General features: G+C 40.5%; 1 protein-coding gene across 2 annotated transcripts in view; it reads right to left on the minus strand.

The window, feature by feature from the left end:
* Positions 1–9,814: 9,814 nt before the first annotated feature.
* The window catches only part of CEP135 (centrosomal protein 135), an 84,230-nt gene continuing 75,638 nt past the window's right edge, over positions 9,815–18,406 (minus strand). Inside the window, exon 26 of one of the 2 annotated variants that reach the window (XM_028848572.2) lies at positions 9,815–11,848. The gene's annotated coding sequence lies outside the window, so the exon portion shown is untranslated. The remainder of the gene's footprint in view (positions 11,849–18,406) is intronic. The other variant, XR_013417975.1, reaches the window with a different exon arrangement.

Below are 18,406 nucleotides of genomic sequence, written 5' to 3' on the forward strand. Positions count from 1 at the left end.
AGAGGTTCTCAGAGGAAATTTTGTAGCCTTTAATGCATTAATTAGAAAATAATGGAGATTAAAAATAAACTGAACATGTAACTCAAGAATGTGAACAAAAGAAAAAGAAAGCAGAAGGAAGGAAGGAATGAAAGCAGGAGTTAATGAAATAGAAAACAAATCGAACAGTAGATTTTACCAACAAAATTAAAAGTTGATTCTTAGGAAAACAAAACAAAACAAAAAACACAGCCGGGTGCAGTGGCTCATGCCTGTAATCTCAACACTTTGGGAGATTGAGACAGGAGGATTGCTTGAGCCCAGGAGTTTGAGGCCAGTCTGGGCAACATAGAGAGACCCTGTCTCTACCAAAATTTTTTTTAAAAACCAGGTGTGGTGGCACATACCTGTAGTCCCAGCTACTGAGGAGGCTGAGGTGGGAGGATCACTTGAGTCCCAAAGTTCAAGGCTGCAGGAGCCATAACCACACCACTGCACTCTGATCTGGGCAACAGCAAGACCAAAAAAGGAAGAAGAGGGAAAGGGGGAGGAAGGGAGGGAGGGAGGAGTGGGGGGTGGAGAGACAGAGAGAGAGAGAGAGAGAAAGGGAAGGAAGGGAGGGAGGGAGGGGAGGAGGAGGAGGAAGGGAGGGAGGGAGGAGGAAGGGAGGAAGGGAGGAAGAAGGGAGGGAGGGAAAGAGAAAGAAAAAGAAAGAGAAAGGAGGGAGGGAGGGAGGAAGGAAAAGAAAGAAAGAAAAGAAAGAAAGATTGATTTATTTCTGATCTATCAGTCAAGAGATACAAGAAATAAACATCTCACAAGAAAAAGATAACTAAAGTATGGATGACCTTTTAAAATGTACATTAGAAAATTTTCCAGAAAAAATTTAATTACCAAGCTGACTTAAGGAGGGGGAGAAAATCTAATTTGTAGAAGAAATTGAAAAGGTAGTCAGATAGTTTCCTCTAAAAAAGACACCCACCCAGGTGATTTTCTGAGTCAGTCCTATGTAATGCAAAGAATTCCAGAACATGGGAAGAGAGAGGTTTTACCATTCGTTCTTGGAAGCTAGGCTACTATGACATCAAAGCCAGACCGTGCTGCTTGCACTCGACAGGAAACTGTAGGTCAGCCCCACTTCTGAGCATAGATTTTTAAATCTCAGTAAAGTACTAGAAAATAAAAACCAGTGGTGCATTAAAAATAATATTATAGTTCGGGCAATGGATAGTGGTGATAGTTGTACAACATTGTGAATGTAGTCAATGCCACAGAGTAGTACACTTAAAAATTGTTAAAATGGTAAATTTCATGTGTATTTTACCAAAATAAAAAATGTAACATTTTGGGGGGAAATTTTTCTACTAATCCTCTTGTTTCTGCATATCTTTTGAGCAAAGGCTCTGGCAGTTTTTCCTAGACTGTCTTTTCCAGAATATTTGTATAGCAAACAGTTTTAGGAGAAAGAGATAATGTCATCCCCAAGCAGGGAGATTTGTTTGCTGTCTCCTCCCAGGGTAAAGTTGGGGCAGGTTTGCCTGCAGCCCCTTGTAGAAAGAAGGCTGAGTTTTCCTGAGTTCCAGATCTTTAGCCTGTGATGTATACTCTACATGGGCAGTATACACTACATGGCAGTATCCATCTAGGCTGACTTGCATTGTCCCTTTGGGATTTGGTGACATGAGGAACTGGTGCAAAACTCATGCTACCCGCTGTGCAGTAGCAAGGAACTTTGTCTCTGACCCAGAAATCTTGGGTCTTCTGCTAGCATTCAGGAAACTGTGGCAAGCTACCTTGCTAGTTTGCAAGCAGGGTAGAATCTCAGATAGTTCTTTACCATTTGGGCAACAAGGATAGGCTGCTGACAGAGTACTTGCTACTGAGAAGAGAAAGGATAAGGTCAGAGGATGTGGGAAGATTGCGCAGGATCTGGTAGTGAGTGCTGTTGCCCAAGTGTTGGGTGAGGGGGAAGAAATAGGAATCCCCGACTGTCCTACCTGTTAATGAATGTTTAGAGAATGAGCAATGAGAGGAAGCATTGAAACAAGCCGCCTCATGGTGCTCTCCTCCTCAGACAGGGTAAGGAGGGGATTTTATCACGACAATGGGCAGCAAGCCCTGTGGCTCCAGTCAAAAGACAATATGGCTGTGTCAAGGGGTTTCCAAAGTGGAAATAAATGGTGCCAACAGTAAGGATATGAAATTTTGGGTTTGTTTGGTTGAGTCTGGACCGTTAACCATTGCCAGCCACTTGAAATTAAAAGTAAACACGGGCTGGACATGGTGGCTCACAACTGTAATCCAAACACGTTGGGAGGCAGAGGTGAGTGGATCCCTTGAGCCCAGGAGTTCGAAACCATCCTGGGCAACATGGCAAAACCCTATCTCTACCAAAAAAAACAAAACAACACACACACACACACACACACACACACACACACACACACACAAATTAGCCAGGCATGGTAGCACGTACCTGTAGTCCCAACTACTTGGGAACCTGTGATGGGAAGATCACTTGAACGTGGGAGGCTGGGGTTGTAATGAGCCAAGATCACACCACTCACTGCATTCCAGCCTGGGGGACAGTGTGAGACCTTGTCTCAAAAAAAAGTAAACAAAAAGCTTTGCTTACCAGGGAGGAGCTACCTTCTCCTGCTGCACCAGAAAATCTCTCCCTCCTTCTCTTTCCTGAGTTTAGGAAAGTCCTGCTACTTTAAGGAACCAAATGACTGGGTCTAGGTCTCCCTGTCCCCAAAGAGGACATACACACTGTATGAATATACTGAGGTACTTCAAGGAGGGGAGAGACTCACATTTCTCTGGCTCTTCTGGATTCAGGCAACCGAATCGCCATCCTACCGGGTCCAGTGGTACTCAGATTTAACTCATGGGACGTGGGTAGGGTTTGAGGTGAGGTAAGGGAGCTAATGTGACCTTATGGGGAGGACCTCTCGAATTCATTCATTCTACTTTTGTTGCTTGTACATCTGAACATATAATAGGAATTGATGTGTTATATATTTATACTTCACATCCCATAAGTGCCCAAGAGGGTTATCCCAAGCAGGGAAGAGATAAAGCAGAGATGTGCTACTGAGACAAACTCCCTGCCATTTGTCGGCAGCACGTGATCATGAGTGCCTCTACCCTCTGATTTAAAAGTTTTTACCATATAGTTGATGTCCTGTTGGTTGGTAAGTCAGAAGCCTCAGTCTCAGGCCAGGCACAGCTCACACCTGTAATCCCAGCACTTTGGGAGCCTGAGGCGGAAGAATCACTTGAGGCCAGGAGTTTGAGACCAGCCTGGGTAACATAACGAGACCTCATCTCAATAAAAAAAAATTTAAAAATTTGCCAGGCATGGTGGTATGAGCCTGTAGTCTTAGCTACTCAGGAGGCTGAGGCGGGAGGATTGCTTAAGCCCAGGAGTACGAGGCCGCACTGAGCTATGATTGGGCTCCAGCGTGGGCAACAGAGTGAGACCCTCTTTTGTTTTTTGACAGAGTCTTGCTCTGTTGCCCAGGCTGGAGTGCAATGGTACAATCTCAGCTCACTGCAACCTCCACCTCCCAGGTTTAAGCAATTCTTGTGCCTCAGTCTCCCCAACAACTGGGACCACAGGCACACACCACCATGCCTGGCTAATTTTTGCATTTTTAGTAGAGACAGGGTTTCACCATTTTGGTCAGGCTGGTCTTGAACTCTTGACCTCAAGTGATCTGCCCACCCTGGCCTCCCAAAGTGCTGGGATTACAGGTGTGAGCCACTGTGCCCAGCTAAGACCCTGTCTCTTATCAAATAAAATAAAATAAAATAAAATAAAATAAAATAAGCCTATCTCAGTGCCTCTGGCTGGGGTGTTGCCATACCTACACCAGCAGAGGTGGCTGGTAGTCCCCAACAATATTCAGAGGGTTGCTTGCCTAGTCAAGTTTCCTGGGATAATGTAGGCAGATTCATGATGCTTCTGACACCCAGGGAACAGTATTGGGGAGACCCTTATCTCTGGGCCCCCAACATCAAAAAGGAGGCTCATCTCTCTATTGGATGTTTTTGGAGACAGTATGTGTCTCACTTGGGCATTCTATTTGGTCCTTTATATCAGCTAACCCACAAATCAGCATTTTTTGAGCAGGGCACAAACCGGTAGCAATGAATGCTCTCTTTGTCCCCTAGATCCTACATTGCAGTCTGGCGACAAATCATATGGTCTGCCTGAGGCAAGAAACTGCAGTGGCAGGCAATCTGACCTGCTGCCGTATCTGTCATCCCTGTCCACGTGCTATGAAAACAAACTCATGTGGGTGTGGCTGCTCTTGAACCATTTTGCTGTACCTATTGCTGTTAATGGCAGCCCCCAAACATGGACTCCACCTTGTGCACGTACAGACACACAGACTAGCACGGTGTTTTTTCAATCTGATGGATAGAAATTCATATGCACCTCCTCTCTGCGGAGCAGCTTTGGGTGGTGCCATGTGTGACTATCAAGGCTGCAACTACTCAGTGACATAGTCCATGTGTCTTTGTCTTTTTTTTTTTTGAGATGGAGTTTCATTCTTGTCATCCAAGCTGGAGTGCAGTAGTGTAATCTTGGCTCACTGCAACCTCTGCCTCCTGGTTCAAGCAATTCTCCTGCCTCAGACTCCTGAGCAACTGGAACGACAGGGGTGCACCATCATTCCTGGCTAATATTTGTATTTTTAGTAGAGTCGGGGTTGCACCACATTGGTCAGGCTGGTCTCGAACCCCTGACCTCAGGTGATCCACCCACCTTGGCCTCCTAAAGTGCTGGGATTACAGGTGTGAGCCACCACACCCAGATAGTCCATGTGTCTTAACCAGCCCATGATCCACAAAACCCAAACTGGAGTGACTGGTGACCTTTTGGGTTATATGTTTGTACATAGGGGATATAGAGCCATGGACTCTCTCAACTGTGGACGAGTGCTGCTTTCTAGCTCATCTATTGTCTGCTTGTCAATGGCATCCGAGATTCTCAGGTCAGCCTAAACTGCATGTGTTATGATGGGTAACAGATTGGCTTTAGACTACATTCTGGATGAATAAAATAACACCCTCTGCTCTCTCAATGGTGGGTGTTCACAGTTGGCTATGTCTAGGCTCCTGGGAGGCATGAAGGAAGCTAATCTTGCTAACTGGGCTCTTCTTGCTGCTTGGAATCCTATTGATATTCACCTTAATTAAATGCTGTATGAGACTGATTGAACAGGTTTGGTTCTAGCCTGTTGTTTGGATTAAGCAGGTGTCGAAGTCTTGTCCTTGATGCTGGAGGTGCAGCTGGGTGGGAGGTGATTGGTTCATGAGGGCAAAGTTCTCATTAATGGTCTAGCACTATTTACCCCTTGGTTCTGTATAGTGAGTGAGTTCTCATGAGGTCTGGCTGTTTAAAAGTGTGTATCACCTCTCTGCTCTCTCTCAGTCCTGCTCCTGCCATGTAAGAGGCCTGCTCTCGCTTTGCCTTCCACCATGAGTACAAGCTCCCTGAAGCCTCCTCAGAAGCAGATGCCAGTGCCATGCTTCCTGCATCTGGCAGAACTGTGGCCAATCAAACCTCTTTTGTTTATAAATTACCCCGTCTCAGGTATTTCTTTATAGCAGTGCGAGAACAGACTAATACAATGGCGGTACAATTCACTTAGCTGTTTAGTGTGACTTTGGGTTATTTAAGTGGAGATATTGAATAGGTACTGATATGGTTTTGCTGTGTCCCCCACCCAAATCTCATCTCAGATTGTAATCCCCATGTATGGAGGGAGAGACCTGGTGGAGGTGATTGGTTCATGGGGGCAGATTTTCCCCATGCTGTTCTCATGATAGTGAGTTCTCACAAGCTGATGGTTTAAGAGTGTGTGGTACTGCCCTCTTTATGCTCGTGCTCTCGCTCTCTCTCTGTCTCTGCTGCCACCATGTGAGATGTGCCTTGCTTCCCCTTCGCCTTCCGCCATGATTGCAAGTTTCCTGAGGCCTCCCCACCCATGTGGAACTGTGAATCAATTAAATCTCCTTTCTTTATAAACTTTCCAGTCTCAGGTAGTATCTTTAGAGCAATGTAAGAAAGAACTAATGCAAATACTTAGATATATGTGTCTAGAATTCAGAAGAAAAGGCAGAAACCGAAGAGATAAATTCTGAAGTTAACAAGAGAGTAAGTAGAGATGAACTAAGACCCTAGGATACTCCTACATTTAAAAGTTGAGAAGATACTTCACAACCATGTGAATAAACCTAACACTACCGAACTGTAGACTTAAAAATGGGTAAAATGATACTCTGTATGATATTTACCACACAAAAAAAACCCTCATCAAATGAAAAAAAAAAAAGTCAGGAAATGTTAGTGAATATAATAAAAGAAACTGAAAAACCAGTAAGAAGACCCCGGATGGTTTGGTATTGGGGAGGCAAAATGAAGAATATGGTTTGTTTTGTTTTGTTTTATTGAGATGGAATCTTGCTCTGTCTTGCCCAGGCTGGAGTGCAGTGGCGCCATCTCGGCTCACTACGGCCTCTGCCTCCAGGGTTCAAGCAATTCTTCTGTCTTAGCCTCCCGAATAGCTGGGACTACAAGCGTGTGCCACTGCACCCAGCTAATTTTGTATTTTTAGTAGAGATGGGGTTTCACCATGTTGGCCAGGCTGGTCTCAAACTCCTGACCTCAAGTGATCCACCTGCCTCGGACTCCCAAAGTGCTGAAATTACAGGTGTGAGCCACCACATCTGGTCATTATTTTTGTTTGTTTTTGTTTTTTTGAGACAGGGTTTTGCTCTTGGTGTGCAAGCTGGAGTGCAATGGTGCGATCTCGGCTCACTGCAACCTCCACCTCCCAGGTTCAAGCAATTCTCCTGCCTCAGCCTCCCGAGTAGCTGGGATTACAGATACCTGCCACCACACCTGGCTACTTTTTGTATTCTTAGTAGAGATGGGGTTTCACTCTGTTGGCTAGGCTGGTCTAGAATGCCTTACTTCAGGTGATCCACCTGCCTTGACCTCCCAAAGTGTTGGTATTACAAGTGTGAGCCACCACACCTGGCTAAAGAAATTTTTTTTTAAAAAATGGAAAAATCAGTATGTCAAATGCTGCTGAGAAATGGAGTAAATAGAAGACTGATGATGATCCATCGGATTTGACAACATGGGGATAGTGTCTTGATAAGAACTGTTTCACTGGAGTAATGGGAATGTAAGCATGATTGGAGTAGTTCAAGAAAGAAAGGTGGGTGTTAAGGGGGAGATGACATGAGTTAGATAACTCTTTTCTGGGAATTTTTGCTATAAAGCATACAAAAATGGAATGGTAGGGCCTTGGAAGGTTTTAAAATGGGAGATTAAAAATGGGAGGTATATATGCAAGTGAGAACAAGCCAATAGAGCAAAAATGACTCAGGAATGTGTGTGTGTGTGTTTTTTGTTTGTTTGTTTTCGTTTTTTTAAATTTGAGACGGTCTCTCACTGTGTGTTCAGGCTAAAGTGCAGTGGAACAATCGCGGCTCACTGCAGCCTCAACTTCCTAGGCTCAAGTGGTCCTCCCACATCAGCCTCCCAAATAGCTGGGACTACAAGCACACGCCACCATGCCCAGCTAATTTTCAAAAAATTTTCTGGATTAGGTCTCCCTATATTGCCCTGGTCTCGAACTCCTGAGCTCAAGTGATCCTCCTGCCTCAGCCTCCCAAAGTGCTGGAATTATAGGCTAAGCCACCATACCTGGCAGAAGTCTTTTTAGTAGAAGAGATGGCTACTGATCACAGCTAGACAGAATGGCTAAAGGGTGGAGATGGTTCATGTCTTAATAAGAATAAAGAAAATTAGTTGGATAGAGAACACACTGATAGATTTGGAGAGTGAGAAAGTTCTTTTCTATTGTTTCCATTTTCTCATAGTAAAAAAAGAAACAAAGTGAGAGAATAGAAGATCTGAATAAAGAGGAGAATACTTGTTGGGGAGAGGTTAAGTGTGAATTGACCAGGACAATGTATAAGGATTGCCACACAGCGCTGTGGGCCTTTGATTTTCTGGGCCATAAATTTAAAGTAAAAAGAGTCAGTGAGTATAGATGCAAGCAGCTGGAGTAACTGGAGATAAACAGTATTTTTCAGATCAGAAGGACAAGAATTTAGGGGATGTGCAAGGACAATGATGTCTATGCTAAAGTAGAAAGTGAGGGTGATGGGCCAGGAGTGGTGGTTCATGCTTGTAATCCCAGCACTTTGGGAGGCTGAGGCGGGTGGATCATGAGATCAAGAGATTGAGACCATCCTGGCCAACATGGTGAAACCCCATCTCTATTAAAAATACAAAAATTAGCTGGTTGTGGTGGTGTGCATCTGTAGTCCCAGCTCCTTGGGAGGCAGGAGAATGGCTTGAACTCAGGAGGTGGAGGCTGCAGTGAGCCAAGATCATGCCACTGCACTCCAGCCTGGCAACAGAGCAAGACCCCGTCTCTAAATAAATAAATAGACAAACATTAAAAAAGAAAGTGAAGGTGATGAAATTATAGATAAGGGACAGATGATAGAATCAATTGTCTAAAGAACCTAGTGGAGTCAAAGAATTGTTGGTATAGGCATAATCAAAACAGTAACCTAGAAAGAGGGGTGAGTTAAGATGCTAGAAATTGAGACTTTGGAGGTGATGACAAGATCTAAAGCAGTGTTCTTCAAAACTATATGTTAAGTACCATTAGTGGGTCATGAAATCAGTTTGATGGATCAGTCTCTTAAATTAACATTATTAACCCTGCTGAACATTACAGTCTTCTAGAGGACCTTAAAAACACACACACAAAACAAACAAAACCACCATCCTGTCATTCTCAGTCACATGGAAGGTGGACGACATTGTTAATTAAGTGAAATAAGTGAGAAACAGAAAGTTAAACACTGCATGTTCTCACTCATATGTATAAGCTAAAAAAAAGGAAAAAGTAGAATAAAGGATACGAGAGGCCAGGAAGTGTAGGGGGAAGGGAGCGATAGGGAGAGCTTTGCTAAAGGATACAAAATTATAGCTAGATAGGAGGAAGAAGTTCCTAGTATTCTCTACCACTGCAGGGTGACTGTAGTTAATATATGGCTTCAAATGTCTAGGAAGAGGATACTGAGTGTTCTCAACACAAAATGATAAATGTTTAAGATGATGGATATGCTAATTACAATGATCAGATCACAATACATTATATGTATTGAAACATCACTATGTACCTCATAAATATGTACATTGTATGTCAATTTTTTAAGTTAAAAAATTTTTAAAAGACCACACTTCAATTGCAGATTTTCTGATGTATTTGGTCTGATGTAGGGGTTCAGACATCAGTTTTTTGTTAAAATTCTCCAGATAACTACAATGTGCAGGTATGGTCAACAACCACTGGCCCAAGAAGATCATGACATAAAAAGGTTGATGACAGAACTAATGGTAGAAAGATAGTAAGCCACTTGCTAAAATCTTCTAAGAATTAGGGAGAGAAGTATGAGATCACTTGTATGATGAATTACAATAAGGTAGGGTAACAGGTGTCATAGTCTAATGGGAGTCAATGTGCTCAACAAAGAGCATTTGCAAGTGAGAAGAGAGTATATTCATACACACACACGTTTAACCATTTTGTGGACGGATAACGAAAATAAACTTTGACTTCATTTCTTATTATTTTGAACTAAATGGAAATAAAAGTCAGTTAAGAAAGGTGCCTGCACCTACGTTCAGGGATTTGCCTATATCTCACCATGATAAAGTTTGATTTGAATACATTTTATTTAATTTTAGAATTAAGAATATCGCTAATATAAAATTATAAAAACCTTATTTGTAAGAAAGAGAAAATAAATTGACTAGAAAGTTTATTGGCAAATCTAGGTCAAGCTCCATAATTTAAAATTATTTAAAACAAAATTAAAAACATCTATAAAAAGTCAGAACATTCAGTATTTTAAGATAAAACTGTTTTTCAAAAAAAATCATGGTTATGAAAACAATTTGGCAGACTATACATTTTTAAATTATAGAAAACATTAAAAATAAAATATCTAACAAAAATGTCTTGCTGTTGTTTTTGGGGAAAAGGTGGGGACAAATATTTTTTATTTTATTTACATATATTTATTAAAAGATGTCCATATGGTATTGCAAACAGTCCCACGTCTCTTGTATTTTGCTGTAATATATGAATTCACACAAAGGAGATGGGATACATAAAATTACAAAGGCGGGAGAAAAGCAAACCAGCCCACATCCTAATACACACTAAAAAGGTCATAATTCAGATATATATGGCATATTAGTTTTAGAAAAAGAGCACTGCCCACCCCCAGGTACACACACACACACACACACACACACACACACACACACACTTCACTTTATTAAACCACAAGAGGAAACAAAATATAAGTAACTGATCTTTCACTTTCCTATGTTAGTTTTTATGTTTTTCGATCATAATGAAATATATTAAGAACAGATTTTCTTCACGATTGATTTTTGTATCTGACATTCTTTTTTGTACTTCTGTTGTTTCATTAACATAGGTATACACCCAAATTCTTTAAAATTACAACTTTGAAAATTAATTATAAAAAGATATTTTCCACGTATATGCCACAGTTTGGCGTTAAAATGCCATTTTGGGGAACTGGTAAATTATAACACACAGGTTTAGAAGAAAAAGAATGGTATCACTGAATGTATATTGGAATTTAACAAAATGTTTTACTGTATTTGCCCCATATACTTTTTTTTTTTTTTCCTGAGACAGTCTTACTCTGTCACCCAGGCTGGAGTGCAATGGTGCAATCTTGGCTCACTGCAACCTCCACCTCCCGGGTTCAAGCAATTCTCCTGCCTCAGTCTCCCAAGAAGCTGGGATTACAGGTGCCCGCCATAAAGCCTGGCTAATTTTTGTATTTTTAGTAGAGACGAGTTTCACCATGTTGCCCAGGCTGGTCTCAAACTCCTGACCTCAGGTAATCTACCCGCCTTGGCCTCCCGAAGTGCTGGGATTACAGGTGTGAGCCACCGCACCCAGCCTACCCATATACTTTTATATTTTGAAACCTTAGATTAATACACTGAGGAATTTTATTTCCTAGAAAAATGCCCCAAATTTCCGTTCTATTGTTTTATACAAAATTCTGCATATAGCTTTTAGTTTGCTTTTGATAGAATCTGTGTTACACAGAGAGTCCATGTGATGATAGTTAAAATAATATTTTACATAATATATAAATGTTTCTTTCTCATCATAGTTCTTCTAGGTGGCAATAACACATTATATATGGTAATCATTATTTTACCAAGATCTCTGCTATTATAAGAAGACCAGACCTGAATATATTCCCCTTGACAACAGACAGTAAATCTACGAAATAATTTTAAGAAAAAGTTAAGCCTGACAGCATAGCATCAAAGTTGATCATTCTTTGTGAATACATTAAGATATGGGCTAAACATAGGCATGAAAACTAAAAACAAGTACTGTAATATTTACATACATATATCATGGGTTATTAAGAAACAGATTATTAAAGAATAATGTGAATACATTATATTAATTCACAGTATAAACATACTTTTAGTAATTTAATTCATGAATAAAAAAACATAGATATAACATTAGGCACTATTAATACATATTCTTGTTCTGTCATATATATGAAAATATACATACAGATATAGTTCTTTTAAACCAAACTTTTTAACATATTCACTGATTTAAATAAAAGTTGACAGAGGTAGAATTTGTGTCCATGTTCATGATTTTCAGCAACAAGTACTTCAAATATTTCATTACTGTTCTGTTCTTCTAAAAATCCACATAGGAACTCATTGAAAACCGTTATTCTGAAAGGCGGGAAATTGAAAAGTGGGTTAAGAGAAAAATGATGAAGTTATTCAACATATTCATAAAAAACTGAAATTCAGTAATGTTTTAAATGAAATTATAGAATCTAATAAAACTCTGTGACCAGTTACATTTAAGAAGTACTGTTCTACTTCTTAAAATTCAAGTACTGTTTTATTCATTGTACTTTATTCACTTATTTATTTATTTATTTATTTAGAGACAGGTTCTTGCTGTGTTACCCAGGCTGGAGTGCAGTGGCATGATCATAGCTCATTGCAGTCTTGATCTTCTGTGCTCAAGTGATCCTTCTGCCTCAGCCTCCAGAGTAGCGGGAACAACAGGTGCACATCACCATACCTGGCTTCTTTTTTTGGTATTTAGTAGAGACAAGGTCTTACTATGTTGTTTAGGCTAGTCTCAAACTCCTGAGCTCAAGTGATCCTCTCACTTTGGCCTACCAAAATGCTGGGATTACAGGTGTAAGCTACTCTGCCTGGCTTATACTTTTGTTTAAAAAAGTGATTTTTTGTTTCTTTATTTATATGTCTCTGTATTTTATGTTTCCTCCGTGAATCTGTGTGATACTGCATTATAATAAGAAATACAAACTGGGTGCAGTGGCTCATGCCTGTAATCCCAGCACTTTGGGAGGCTGAGGCAGGAGGATCGCTTGAACCCAAGAGTTCAGGACCAGTCTGGACAACATAGTGAGACCCAATATCTATTTAAAAAAATACAAAAATTAGCTGGGTGTGGTGGCACACACCTGTAGTCCCAGCTACTCAGGAGGCCAAGGTGGGAAACTGCTTGAGCCCAGGAGTTCAAGGCTACAGTGAGCTCTGATGGCACACTGCACCACTCCAGTCTGGGCAACAGAGCGAGACCGTGAGACCTTGTCTCTTAAAACAAAAAAAAAAACACACAGAAATATGGTCATATGTTCCATAATGATATTCTGGTCAATGACAGACTGCATAAAAGACTGTGGTCCCAAAAGATTATAACAGAACCGAAAATTTCCTATTGCTTAGTATTTAGTATGCTATGCTTTTAATCATTATTTTAGAGTGTACTCTTACTCATTAAAAAATAAAAGTGAACTATAAAACAGCCTCAGGCAGGTCCTTCAGGAAGTATTCCAGAAGAAGGCACTGTTATCACAGGGGAGGACAGCTCCGTAAACATTATTTCCCTTGAATACCTTTCAGTGGGGCACCATGTAGAGGAAGGAGACAGTGATATTGATGATACTGACTCTTTGTGGGCCTAAGATAATGTGTGTGTTTGTGTCATTGCTTTTAGCAAAAAACTTTAAAAAGTAAAACAAAAGATTAATTTCATAAATAGAAAAAAAGCTTATATAATAAGAATATAAAGAAAAAAACATTTCTGTACAGCTATGAAATCTGTGTTTTAAGCTAAGTGTCACTATAAAAGGGTCAAAAAGTTAAAAAAAATTAAAAAGTTTATAAAGGAAAAAAGTTATAGTAAGCCAAGTTTAATTTATTATTGGAGAAAATTAAAACAATAAATTTAGTATAGCTAAGTATACAGTGTTTATAAAGTCTATAGCAGTGAACAGGAATGTCCTAGGCCTTCATATTCACTCACCACTCACTCACTGACTGACCCAGAGCAACTTCCAGTCCTGCAAGCTCCATCTGTGGTAAGTCCCCATATAGGTGTACCACTGGTTATCTTTTAAACTGTATTTTTACTGTACGTTTTCTATGTTTAGATGCACAAATACCACCATGTTACAACTGCCTACAGTATTCAGTACAGTAACATGCTGTACAGATTTATCGCCTAGGAGCAAGAGGCTATACGATATAGCCTGGGTATGCAGTTGGCTATATACCGTCTAGGTTTGTGTAAGTACATACATTCTATGACATTTGCGCAATGAAAACACCTAAAACAAATTTCTCAGAACATGTCCCTTGTTGTTAAGCAATGCGTGACTGTATATATTGGGTCTCTGCCCCTGGTTCTTGGTCCACAGCTCCTTGTAATCTCCACAGTGATAACTGTGTCTTTTGCAAGCAAATGAGATGACTGGTGGCTAGGGGCCTCTAGACAGCTTCAGGACAGGAGCTGATCACCACAAAGTCCAAAGCATGATTAGAGAATTGGGCCACTGACCCCACACCTCAACCTCCAAAAAGAGGAGAAGGGCTGAAGGTTGAGTTTATCACCAATGACTAATGATTTAATCGATCATGCCTACTTAGTGATACCTGCATAAAACCTCCAAAAACTGGGTTCAGGAATCTTTCAGATAGCTGAACACTTGGTGATGCTTAGAGGGTGGTGCGCCATGAGAACGCACAGAAGCTTTGAGCTGGTTTCCTAATAATTGCCCTATGCATCCCTTCCATTTGCCTGTTAATCTGTATCCTTTGTAATAGCCTTTTCAATAAGCAGGTAAATGTAAAATGTTTCCCTGAGTTCTGTGAGCTGCTCTAGCAAATTAATAGAATGTGATGGGGGGTTGTGGAAACTTCATCAGTCAGAAGCACAGATCACAACCTGGGACTTGCGATTGGCATCTGAAGTCAAGGGGAAGGGATTTGTGGGACTGAGCTCTTAATCTGTGGGATCTGACACTATCTCCAGGCAGATAATGTCAGAATTGAGTTAAATGTTGAAACTGAGATCAGTTGGTGTCTGCTGGAGAATACGGTGCCTGAAGTGGTGTGCTGAGTGGTGTACGAGAATCGGAAAAACAGTTTTGTTGGTTTTTCCTACTCAAATAGCATGCATTAGATATGACAGTCAAAAAAGAAAGAATAAAAGTTGGATTATATATTTTAAGTATTAAGAGACACTAATCTGAGATGCCATTTTTTAGTTGAGCAATTCATTTTTTTTTCCTTGAGCAATTCATTTCTGAGTGCTTGGGGAAATCCCTTAAAATTAGTTTTGGTGACAATATTTAGAAAATATGAGTGGAAATGGATTAGTAAATAATCTCAACATACCTCAAAAATTAATTGCAAATTATTACAAAGTTATAAATTACGAGTTTGTTAATGGTTATAGAAGTTTTCTAATCCACATGTACTAGAATCATTGAAATTTTAAAAAATGGAAAATAACAAGTGTTGGTGACGATGTGGAGAACAGGAACCCTCATGCATTGTTGGTGGAAATATAAAATGGTGCAGCATGTGGAAAACAGTTTGGCAGTCCCTCAGAAAGTTTAACAGAATTGCCACATGACCCAGCAATTCTAGTCTTAGGTATATACCAAAAGATTTGAAAACAAGGACTAAAACAGATACTTATACACCAATGCTCACAGTAGCATTATTCACAATAACCATATGGTAGAAACAACCCAGGTGTCTTTAAATGATGAAAGGATTTTTAAAATGTGGTATATACTACATCTGGATGAACCTGGAAAATATTATTCTAAGTGAAATAAGCCAGACACAAAAGAACAAATGTATGATTTCACTTATATGAAAATGTAAAATAGGCAAATTCATAGAGACCAGAAAAGTAGATTTGAAGTTACTAGGAGCTGGGAAGGTGAGGTCTGGGGATTGGAGAGTGATTGTTTAATGGGTACAGAATTTCTGTTTGGGGAGATAAAAAAATATTAGAATTAGATAGTGGTGATGGGTGTGGTGCCTCTAGTCCCAGTCACTCCCAAGGCTGAGGCAGGAGGATTACTTGAGCCCAGAAGTTTGAGGTTTCAGTGAGCTATGATCATGCCACATCCTTCCAGTGGCAGAGTGAGACCCTGGCTCAAAAAACAAAACAAAACAAAAATGCAATGTCTAATTCATCACAGTTTTAGGGATTGCAGGAATCTACGTTCCACATCAGTAGTTCTTAAAGTGCAGTCTGGGGATCCCTGAGAGTCCCCAATACTCTTTCAGGGACTCTACAAAGTCAAGCTTATTTTCAAAAACCAAGGAATTATTTGCCTTTCACTCTTATTTTCTTACAGGTCTACAGTTGAGTTTTTCCAGAGCTACATGATGTGAAGAGACAGAAGTAAATATTTTAGATTTGTGGGCCATAGGGTCTGTCAAAAGTACTCAACTCAGCCACTGCAGTAAAGCAGTCTTAGACAATCTGTTAACAAATGGGTGTGGTTGTGCTCCAATAAAGCTTAATTTACACAAATAGGCAGTGGTATGGATTTGGCTTGCAGATCCTAGTTTACCAACCAACCCCTGATCTAAACTGCAGCTATGAATCAAACATGAGAAAATGTCTGTGTCACACTCTTACAAGGCTTTGTAACAAGAAGGTGAACCAACACCGGATCACATGAAAATAACACAGCAATTTAAGAAGGACACAGTGACTACAGTGAACACTGAGAAGTGGTCCTCAAAGTGAAAGAGAAAAATAAATGCCTTAATCAAACACAAAAGCAAAAGCAGAGCAATCAGGAATCATTTAAACCTAGGCTCTACAAACATGAGGGCATCAGTATGTTAAAGAACAGCACATAACTAATGTTCACAATGAGGATTCTGAGTCAGAGGAAATGTTTAATTATCTTCTATATATTTCTATCAAAAGAGGCAAAGAAATGTATCAATTTAAACAAGACTGGCGTAACTATTTCTGTCAATGAGTATGCATTTTCACAGTCACTACCTGTCAAAGCCTGGGTCTGACTCACGTTTCTTTCCCATTCATTCTCATCTCCAGTGAATTAGCACATCCCTTTGATCCTTCCTCAGTCAAATGCATCCTAGGACTTTCCAACTACTCTGGAAAACAGTTTTGCCATATCTACTAGAGCTTGAACATACATATATCCAATGATCCATCACTTTCACTTCTAAGTATAACCATAGCACTATTTGTAATAGCCCAAACTGGAAACTACCAAATGATTATCAAGAGAAGGAGGAGTAATTGAATTGTAGTAAGTTTCCATAATGGCATTCCATACACAGCAACAAGACTGAACAATCTACAAGTACACACAACAATACGTACTGCTGAGAAAAAGAAGCCAGGAACATGATTTCATTTACAAAATGTCTAAAAGTAAGCAAAGAGAAATCTACACTTTTAACAGTCAGGACAGTTACTTTTAGACCAGGGCTTATGACTGACACCCAAGAGAGGTTAGTTTTGTTTTGTTTTATTTTGTTTTTTTTGAGATGGGGTTTTTCTTTGTTGTCCAGGCTGGATTTGAACTGGGCTCAAGTAGTCCTCCGACCTCAGTCTCCTGTGCCAGGCTTTATATTTTATTTTATTTTTTTGAATGGAGTCTCACTTTGTCATCCAAGCTGGAGTGCAGTGGCGCGATCTGGGCTCACTGCCACCTCTGCCTCCTGGGTTCAAGCAATTTTCCTGCCTCAGCATCCCGTGTAGCTGGGACTACAGGCGTGCGCCACCATGCCCAGCTAATTTTTCTATTTTTAGTAGAGACAGGATTTCACCATGTTGGCCAGGCTGGTCTTGAACTCCTGACCTCAAGTGATCCACCCACCTCAGCCTCCCAAAGTGCTGGGATTACAGAGGTGTGAGCCACCATGCCTGGCCTGTTGTTTTTTCGATTTTCATGCAGGTTACCTGGATGTGTTCAATTTGTTCATTGAAAAACTTCATTGAACTATGTATCTATGATACGGTACCTTTCTGTATATATATCATAGTTTACTTTAAAAATTCAGTCCTAGTTTTCAATATTATTATACTAATCCTGAACTATTATACTGCTCATTTCATACCACTTACTGGACTCTCTACCTCTAGTTCCTATCCTTTCCAATATGGTTGAAAGACAGGTGTGAAATTAATCTACCAGAAACAGCTCTTTCATCTTGACCCTTCCCTTGTACCCATCCTATACATAGAAGGACTGACCTTCATGGTTTCCCTTGACTTACAGAATAAAGTCTATAATCTCTAATTTAGCTTCACATTCAATATAATACTCTATATATTCCACTCTAAGTTCCAAACCTTTCTCCCGCATTATTCCCCCACAGCCTGCCCTTCCTGCCAGGTTGGGACTACTGTGCCATGTGTACTCCTGTTTCTATGCTTTGTCTACATTTTTACTACCTATTATTTGTAGCTTGAATTTAGCCCTTCATCAAAGAATACCCTGTGATAGCTCATATTGTCATTTAACGTTATGCTGTAGATGTCTTCTCTTTTTAAATTCAGGTATAATTTACATACGATAAAATGCACGGGCCAGCCTGTAGTCCCAGCTACTCAAGAGGCTGAGGTGCGAGGACTGCTTGAGCCTGGGAGTTTGAGGCCAGCCCAGGCAAGACAGTGAGAACCCTGTCTTTTTTTTTTTTTGGAGATAGCGGCTTGCCTTGTCATGCAAACTGGACTGTAATGGTGCAATCACAGTTCACTGCAGCCTCAGCCTTCTGAGCTCAAGCCATCCTCCTGCCTCAGTATCCTCCCCCACCCCCTAGCAGCTGGTAGCTGGGACTACAGGCGTGTGTCACCATGCCTGGCTAAGTTTCGTATTTTTTGTAGAGATGGGGATCTCACTATGTTACCCAGGCTTGTCTCAAACTCCTAGCCTCAGGTGATCCTCCAGCCTCAGC

The sequence above is a fragment of the Macaca mulatta genome, chromosome 5, assembly GCF_049350105.2.
Source record: "Macaca mulatta isolate MMU2019108-1 chromosome 5, T2T-MMU8v2.0, whole genome shotgun sequence".
NCBI lineage: Eukaryota > Metazoa > Chordata > Mammalia > Primates > Cercopithecidae > Macaca > Macaca mulatta.